A 9,907-nucleotide genomic window follows, 5' to 3' on the forward strand; every position below is an offset into this window, starting at 1 on the left:
GGGATGAAAAGTTCACTTCCAAGTTTTTGAAGGAGTTGTTTGCAAGTTTGGGTGCAGAGTTGACGTTTAGTACAAATTATCATTCGCAGATAGATGGACAGACTAAGAGGGTCAATAGGATATTGGAAGACATGTTGAGGATGTATGTGATGCATCAACAATGAAAGTGGGAAGAATATATTCCACTAGTAGAGTTCGCTTACAACAATGGGTATTAGGAATCTTTGAGGATGAGTCCATTTGAGGCATTGTATGGGCGGAGTTGCAATACTCCCATCAGTTGGAGTGATCTAGTTAATGTTGAAAATGCAACAAGATGATGGAGCTTAGTGAAAAGAAGTCGCCTTCACTAAGTGGGCCCGCAGGCTATTTTTGGCGCAAAGTCTATTTTTAGACTATGTCTATTTTTAGAAATATGGATCATGGTCTATGAGTTGCAGGATGCTATTTATGGATGATTGGTCATGTTGGTGAAAATAGATGGACCTCTATTTTTAGACATATGTGCGGAGTCTATTTTTATACTGCCAGTCAAAAAAAAATAGAACAATCGAATATTATTAGCTCTTAATAATATTTGGACTATAAACATTAACTTATCCTCTTGCAGCACTTCAGTTCGAGCTACGGATGTGGTACATGCAACTGCTAGAAGGAAATACGCTTTTCCTATGGGTTAGTTGAGCTATTGCATGATGGAATTCAGTTAGAACTCAAGTGATTGAGTTTGGTGGAGTTGATTGAGGAGTTGATGGAGTTGTGTTCAGTTTGACTTAGTTGAACTAGTTGTATTTAGTCTAACTGCCAAATACACTAGTGATGAGTGATGTGAATTAATTATTAATTAATTCACTAATTATTAACTCATAAATCAACTAAAGAATACATCAGTTAACTCAGTGCATGGACAGTTAAGTGGAGACAAGTGTTAGAGGTGGGTGAAAGGGTGAGACTACTATCAGTTGTGACTATAGCTGTGCATGAGATTTGCACAATCATTGATTGAGATTGCCAATGAGGATTGCGCAGTACAAGCCAAGGGAATTCAAACTTGGATCTGATCTATTCTCAACTTGGATTGCGCAGTAGAGGCAGGCAAACAGTGGAGGAGATTTGAACCCGTGACTTGTTCAGATCTGAGCTAGTTTGTGTGTAGCATGTGGAGATAGTACTGAGTACTTGTGAGGAGTATTGTACTATGTATTGTTACATGTTCTCTATCATTATAATATACAGATAGTTGGGGGTTTTCAGCTGTATGCTTTCCCCGTTACATACTGTGTTGATATGTGCGATTGATGTTTCAATGTGCGCATGCAATTGTTTTTTTTAATTCCGCAAATTAATGATCAATGGTAGAGGAGGTTATGTATTATGCATGCATTCCGCAAATAGTGTATAATCAGGATAATCTCTGTGAATAAGTGTTATATTATTCAAATTTCTACAGTTAACAGGGTGTTAATTAGATCGGACATGTTGGCGGACATGGAATAGGAAATGCAAGTAATCAAGAAAAATCTAAAGGCATCATAGGATAGGCAGAAGAACTATGCATATTGGAACACATTGTTCAAGGAGTTCCAGGTTTGGGAACAGGTGTAATTGCGCATCAAACCGAAAAATAAATCCTTACGGATTGGATCATGTGCCAAGATGGCAACCCAATTTTGTGGACCCTTCTGTATTACTGAGAGGATTGGGCCAGTAGCCTATCGACTTGCACTGCCTCTGACAGTGAAAGTCCATGATGTTTTCCATGTGTCATTGCTTAAGAAGTATGTTAAAGATGTTGATCATGTGATTGACTGGTTTATATTGTAGGTGGAACCAGATGGAGAATTCCAGCCGGACCCTCAGTGTATATTGCAGAAAAAGGTGCTCATGCTCCAGAACCGAGCAATCGAGCAGGTTAAAGTGCAATGGAAGCACTTTGGGCCCGATGAAGCTACATGGGATATGGTAGATCAGATGCAGGCTATGTATCCTTCCTTGTTTTCCGGTTGAGGCAAAACAGTTTTGGTTTGGTGTTTTGGTATATGTTTTTGGTATATGTACTTATGTATATGGATGTAAATACCTCCATGAGCTATGTCATAAATCTCCAATAAGCGGTATGGGTGTCACGTCATTATGATGTTATGTTTTTTATGTTTTCATGTTGGTTTGCTTCTCAACAAGTTGATCATTGTAAATACTGCATCGACCTAAGTTATAAACCTCCATCGGCAATATATTTTGCTTACAACAGTTTTGTGGTTATATGTGTTGTTGAACACCGAGGACGGTGTTCCCCCAAGTGGGAGGGTTCTGTAACAACCTTGGTGAAAATTCCATGTAATAAAAGTTAATAAAGGCAAAACAATAATAGCGGTTGATGGGACACTTATTCCAAGCTAAATGTTGGGCAAGACATCCTAGTGTGGGTGTTCATTTGGTTATTAATGACTAAGGAAATTGGCAAATGCAAAGGCTAAGGCTTTGGAAAGGCAAAATGGCATTTTTGGGACATTTATTTATGAAAATAATGGAAATTAGGAGAAAATGGAGGTGAAAGGTCACAGGTTGCATGTGTTGAGAAATGGCAACGAGAAATTCCAGTTTAATTTGTCTTTGAATTAAACTGAGAATTAAAATTGAATTATATTCTCATAGCAACTTGTAAATAGTTAATTAAGTTTAATTAACTTAATTAGCATAGGAATTTCGTGTTGGAAGTCTCTTTGTATTCATGTATATGTTCTCACTAAGTTTTAGGGGTCCAATATGAGTTTAAATTGAGTTGGAAATCAGATCACCCAATTTACTAAGTTAAGTTCAGTTAAATTAGTTCCAAACTGTTTGTGGAACTAATAGAGAGTTAACAACGAGTTGGTGCAGTAGTGCATCCACAAGTGTCACTCTAGTTAACTAAAGATTCCTTCATCAGAAACTCATGCATGTTGATTCCGAGAAAGACCCAATTGAAACTAGAGTGCAGGGACAATGTACTATCAGTTGTATTATTTATTGGAGTGTAAATATCATGCATGCATCAGAGATTGATCCTATGTTTGGATTGCGCAGTTTTGAAAGCATGAATTCCCTTTAAATACAGGTTATTAATCCTAGGAATTACACAAGAGATTAGGGGCTTGGAGAGCTATAGAATTGTCTAAGTGTTGGCCAAGAGCTAGCTTGTGAGCTGAGAGAGTTGAGCAAACTTGTGTGGAATTGTTCTAGTGAGAAAAATCTTCTATATTCACTCATATTTCTTATATATGTAATATAGATAACAAGGTTTTGAGCAGTGGCTTTCCCCAGATACATCTTGTGTTATGTGCCATTGATTTATCTTCTTCTTATTCATATTGTTTTCATCGATCTATTGGCTTCCGCTGGTTGAAAGTAGAAGTAGATTATTGTCCTGTGCTTTAGTACATTGCATGAGCTTGTGAATCTACAAGATTTTCTACATGGTATCAGAGTCGAGAACAGTATACTAGGAGATTTCAAAGTTTTAAGTTTTGGATTACAAGTGAAATTCGAATTTGCAATACATACTTCAAGATTAGCAGATGGCATTCTACGGTTTGCGGCTCGAGTATGCCTTGGAAGGCAACTCGAATTTTATAGCCTGGAGGGACATAATGGAAGTTGTGCGAGAGGATAATGGCTTGAAGGAATTCGTTGATCAAGAAATTCCTAAGCTAGCAGCATCAGATGCACAAAATTTCGTTGAATGGAAGAAGTGTGTGGCAAAGGCGAGGCAGATAATCCTTGAGGGAGTTCAAGACCACATTGTCTCGAGTCTCCATGGAAAGGAAACTCCGTATGCTATGTGGAAAACATTGGTGAACTTGTATTAGAACAACAATGACCAAAGGAAATTGGCACTGAAGGAAAAACTTTGAAAAATAAAAATGGAGAAAGGCGAGACAATTCCAAAATACTTGATCAAGTTCATTCACTATCATGATGAACTTGGAAGTGTTGGAATCACGGTTTCCGAGGATGATATGGTGAGTCTTTCTCTTCTAGGACTCCCAAAGAGTTGGCATAGTTATTAGGACTCTGTCAATGGTTGGGAGAAGCTGTCGGATTGGGAACAACTGTGGTCGGATTTGATGCAGGAGGAGATTAGGAGGAACACCAGGGATGGCTCTTCATCAAAGACTAATGATGAAGAGAATTGTGCCTTAGCGATTAAGGCAAAGAAGGGGAAAGGGAAAGCTTCCCATTCCAAATTGGATTCTTATCATGGAGGTAAGAAGAAATACATGATGAAAGTTAAGTGCTTTCATTGTCATGAGCTGGGCCATTTTGATATAAATTGTCCACTCAAGAAGTCTAAGAAGAAGTCCTCAAGAGGATCGGAGGGTGAGGCTTTGGCCTCTCAATTCTAATTGTACTTTTCCCTCATTGCATGCATGTTATCATCAATGATGGGAAATGTATGGTACTTAGACAATGGAGCTTCATTCCACATGACTAGCGATAAAGAGTTATTCAGTGACCTGGAGGAGAAAGATCTCCATATGCATATCGAGATGGGTGATGACAAGAAGTATAGTGTTACTGGATTGGGCACAATTACTTTTTAGAGGGAGCATGGGGCTCCACTCACCTTGAAGAATGTTATGTATGTGTCGAGGCTTAAGAAGGACTTGGTATTTATTGCCATGGTCGAGGATAGAGGCTATGATGTGATCTTCTCAAAAGGAAAGGCATTCCTTCGACACATAACCACGGGTCAAGTAAAGAAGATAGGGATTCAAGTGAAGAATCTTTATAAGTTAGAGGCAGTGGAGTGTGCTGCTTTGAGCACAAAAGCAGAAAGGGTGCAGAGTCGAGACATTGGCAAGTTGTGGCACAAGCAAATGGGCCACTGGCATCATGGGGCTTTGAAGATATTGCAGTAGATCTCTTCCATCTTCCCAAAGGTATGCTTGAGCAAGTTGATACATGCAAGGGTTGTACTTTGGGAAAATACACCAAGTCTTCCTTTCACGACAGAGACAGTCGAGCAAAGGTTATTCTAGAGAGTGTCCATTCAGATGTGTGTGGACCATTATTGATAACATCCATGGCCAAACACAGGTATTATGTTATATTTTTTGATGACTATTATCGTAAATGCTAGATATTTTTCATACAGAAAAGGATAAAACTTTCACGAAGTTTTGTGAGTTTAAAGCATTGGTGGAGAAAGAGTCATGCAAGAAGGTTAAATCTCTATGGAGTGATAACGGTGGTGAGTATGTCTCAAACGATTTTAAGAACTTCTGTGTAGAGGAAGGGATTAAATGGGAGTTGATGACACCCCCTAACACTCAGCAAAATGGGGTGGTCGAGAGGAAGAACAGACACATAGTAGGGGCAACGAGGGCACTGTTGCATGATCAAAGCCTATTGAGGCATGCAACACAGCAGTTTATGTTCAGAACCACAGCCCACATTGGATACTTGAGATGAAGACACCAGAGGAAGCTTATTCCGGTAAGAGGCTAGATGTTGGTCACTTCAGGATTTTTGGGTCATCGGTATATTTCCATGTGACCAAAGATTCATGGAAGAAGCTTGAGCTTACACGGAGTTGGGGATATTTGTGGGGTACACTAATACACCTCACAACTATCGGGTGTACTTGCCGACCAATAGGATGACAGTGGTTTGCAGGGATGTCAGATTTGATGAGGAGAAGGCCATGCGAGTTTCCCTTAAGAGGGAGCTTCAACTACATGTATATGAGGAGCTTTTAGCTCCCGAGATTGAGGAACCTCAAATTGATGTGGAGCAGCCACATGCAGAGGATCCAAGAGTGGAGACATCCACTCAGGAAAAGTCTTCTAAAGAGGGAATAAAGTGCACCAGAGAGGCTGGCAGATTGTTGGATGATGCACGGGAGAATGTCGGAGCACCCACTTCTCAGCACGGGTAGAGGAGGTCACCTGAGAGGTACACTAGATACATGGCTCTTATGGGCAAATGTGTTGTGATAGAGCCATCTTCCTTTAAGGAAGTAGTGCAACAACTGGTTTGGGTTGATGCCATGGTGGAGGAGTATGACTCCATAATTCGTAACAATGTTTGGGATGTGGTCCCAAGACTGGAGGACAAGTCAGTGGTGAGCTCCCTTTGGCTTTACAAGGTAAAACAAGTAGCAGTTGCTAGTGTGGAGAAGCATAAGGCCAGATTTGTGGCCTGTGGATTTTCATAGGTAGAGAGGATTGACTATGATGAGACCTTTGCTCCCGTTTCAAGGTACTCATCGATTAGATCTATATTGGCACTATCAGCATAGATGGGTTGGAAGATAAATCATATGGATGTGAAGACAACCTTCCTTAATGGCATGATTGAGGAAGAGATGTGCATAGAGTAGCCTGAAGGTTTTGAGACCTTTGACCGTGAGTCGCATGTGTGCCGGCTCAAGAGAGCGTTGTATGGGCTGAAGCAAGCAACTTGTGCTTAGTATGTTAGGATAGATAGCTACTTCACTAGGTTGGGATTCATGAAGAGTGAAGCGGATGTGAACATGTACCACATAGTGGTGGAAGGTGAATTGTTGATCCTTGTACTTTATGTTGATGATCTCATCCTGACAAGTGATGATCAACTGATCAAGTCTTGTAAGGAGGATCTTGCAAGAGAGTTTAAGATGAAGGACACGAGGCTCATGCATTACTTTCTTGGCATGGAGGTATGGTAGGGTGATGGGGAATTGTTTGTGTCTCAGGGCAAGTATGCCAACGAGATACTCAGAAGATTCCGCGCAGAGACCATCAAACCCATGGAGACCCCTTTAGTAGGTAACTGGAGGAAGGAGGATGCTACTTCAGGGGAAGTAGTGGAAGCTACTATTTACAGGTAGCTTGTGGGTCACTCATGTACTTGGTGAACATACGACTGGATATGTGCTATGTAGTTAACCAGCTTAGTCAAGCGATGGTTAGGCCTACCAAGTTGTATAGGAAGGCGGAAAATCATGTATTGAGATACCTCAGGGGCACTACTCAATACGGATTATGGTACAGATTGACAGAGGGTGTGAAGATTCAAGGCTTCACCAGTGCAGATTAGGCAGGGAGTACATCCAACAGGAAGAACACATCAGGAGGAATCTTCAGTATTGGGTTAGCGACATTTTCTTGATATAGCAGGAAACAGAGATCGGTTGCACTTAGTTCGACAGAGGCAAAGTACATGGTTGCGAGTCGGGCAACATGTGAGGCCATCTGGATGAGGAAGTTCCTGGTTGGTTTCTTTGGTCAGCATATGGATCCAACTGTGATTTATTGCGATAATTAGAGTTGTATCAAACTCTCCAAAAATCCAGTTTTTCATGATCGGTCCAAGCATATTGATATCTGATATCTTCATCTCAGAGATTGTGTATTGAGGCGAATTATGTTGTTAGAGTAGATTCCCACAGAGGAGCAAGATGCTGACATTTTGACAAAGGAATTACCAAGATGTAAATTCAAGTTTCACAAAGACAGGATCGGGGTACTTGATAATCCCTTTCTTGTTGAGAGGGAGTATTGAGAAATGGCAACAATAAATTCGAGTTTAATTTGTCCTTGAATTAAACTGAGAATTAAAATCGAATTATATTGTCATAGCAACTTGTAAATAGTTAATTAAATTTAATTAACTTAAATAGCTTAAGAATTTCGAGTTGGAAGTCTTTCTGTAGTCATGTATATGTTCTCCCTAAGTTTTAGGGGTCCAGTATGAGTTTAAATTGAGTTGGAAATTAGATCACTCAATTTACTGAGTTAAGTTAAGTTAAATTAGTTCCAAACTATTTGTGGAACTAATAGAGAGTTAATAGTCAATTGGTGCACTAGTGCATCCACAAGTGTCACTCTAGTTAACTAAATATTCCCTCATCAGAAACTCATGCATGTCGATTCTGAGAAAGACCCAGTTGAGACTAAAGTGCAAGGATAGTGTACTATCAGTTGTATTATTTAATGGAGTGTAAATATCATGCATGCATCAAAGATTGATCCTATGTTTGGATTGTGTTGTTTTGGAAGCATGATTTCCCTTTAAATACAGGCTATTCACCCTATGAATTACGCAAGAGATTAGGGGTTTGGAGAGCTGCAAAATTGGCTAAGTGTTGGCCAAGAGCTAGCTTGTGAGCTAAGAGAGTTGAGCATACTTGTGCAGAATTGTTCTAATGAGAACAAGATTTGTATCTTCACTCATATTTCTAATATATGAAATACAAATAGCAAGGTTTTGAGCAATGGCTTTCCCCATACATATTGTGTTATGTGCCATTGATTTATCTTCTTCTTATTCATATTTTTTTCATCGATCTGTTGGCTTTCGTTGGTTGAAAGTAGAAGTAGATTATTGTCCTGTTCTTTATTACATTGCATGAGCTTGTGAATCTACAGGATTTTCTACATGGTATCATATCCAAGAACAATATACTATAGGAGATTTCAAAGTTTTGAGTTTTGGGTTACAAGTAAAATTCGAATTTGCAATGCATACTTTAGGATCGGCATATAGCATTCTATGGTTTGCGGCTCGAGTATGCCTTGGAAGGCAACTCAATTTTTATATATTGGAGGGACAGAATGGAAGCTGTGCTAGAGGATAATGGCTTGAAGAAATTCATTGATCAAGAAATTCCTAAGCCAGCAGCATTGGATGCACAAAATTTGACTGAATGGAAGAAGTGTGTGGCGAAGGCAAGACAGATAATCCTTGATGGAGTTCGAGACCACATTGTCTTGATTCTCCATGGAAAGGAAACTCCGTATGCTATGTGGAAATCATTGACGGACTTGTATCAAAACAACAGTGACCAAAGGAAATTGACACTGAAGGACAAAATTCAAAAAATCAAAATGGAGAAAGGCGAGACAATTCCAAAATACTTGACCAAGTTCACTCAGTGTCGTGATGAACTTGGAAGTGTTGGAATCTCGTTTGTCAATGATGATATGGTGAGTCATGCTCTTCTAGGACTCCCAATGAATTGGTATAGTTTTCAGGACTCTGTCAATTGTTGGGAGAAACTGTCGGATCGGAATGATTATGGCCGGATTTGATGCAGGAGGAGATCAAGAGGAACACTAGGGATGACTCTTCATCAAAGACTGATGATGAAGAGAACTGTGCCTTAGCAATTAAGGTGAAGAAGGGGAAAGGGAAAGCTGGAAAATCGGTTTTTTCGACCCTTCAATATTATTGAGAGGATTGGGTCAATAGCTTATCGAATTTCACTGCCTCTAATAGTGAAAGTCCATGATGTTTTCCATGTGTCATTGCTTAAGAAGTATGTTAAAGATGTTGATCATGTGATTGAATGGTCTGTATTGTAGGTGGAACTAGATGGAGAATTCCAGCCGAAGCCTTAGTGTATATTGCAGAAAAAGGTGCTCATGCTCTGAAACCGAGTAGGTTAAACTGCAATGGAAGCACTTTGGGCCCAATGAAGCTACATGGGAGATGGCAAATCAGATGTGGGCTATGTTTCCTTGTTTGTCAGTTGAGGAAAAGCAATTTTGGTATGGTGTTTTGGTATATGTTTCAATGAAGTTTGGTATATGTACATATGTATATGGATGTAAATACCGCCATGAGCTATGTTATAAAGCTCCAATAAGCGGTATGGGTGTCATATCATTATGATGTTATGTTTGTTATGTTTTCATGTTGGTTTGCTTCTCAGCAAGTTGATCATTGTAAATACTGCATCGAGCTAAGTTATAAAGCTCCATCGGTAGTATATTTTGCTTACAATAGTTTTGTGGTTATAGGTGTTGTTGAACACTGAGGATGGTGTTCCCCCAAGGGGGAGGGTTCTATAACAACCTTGGTGAAAATTCGATGTAATAAATGTTAATAAAGGCAAAACAATAACCGCGGTTGATGGGACACTTATTCCAAGTTGAATGTT

The sequence above is a fragment of the Pinus tabuliformis genome, chromosome X (genome assembly GCF_031772625.1).
Source record: "Pinus tabuliformis cultivar Carrire ecotype Pingquan chromosome X, CPIR1, whole genome shotgun sequence".
NCBI lineage: Eukaryota > Viridiplantae > Streptophyta > Pinopsida > Pinales > Pinaceae > Pinus > Pinus tabuliformis.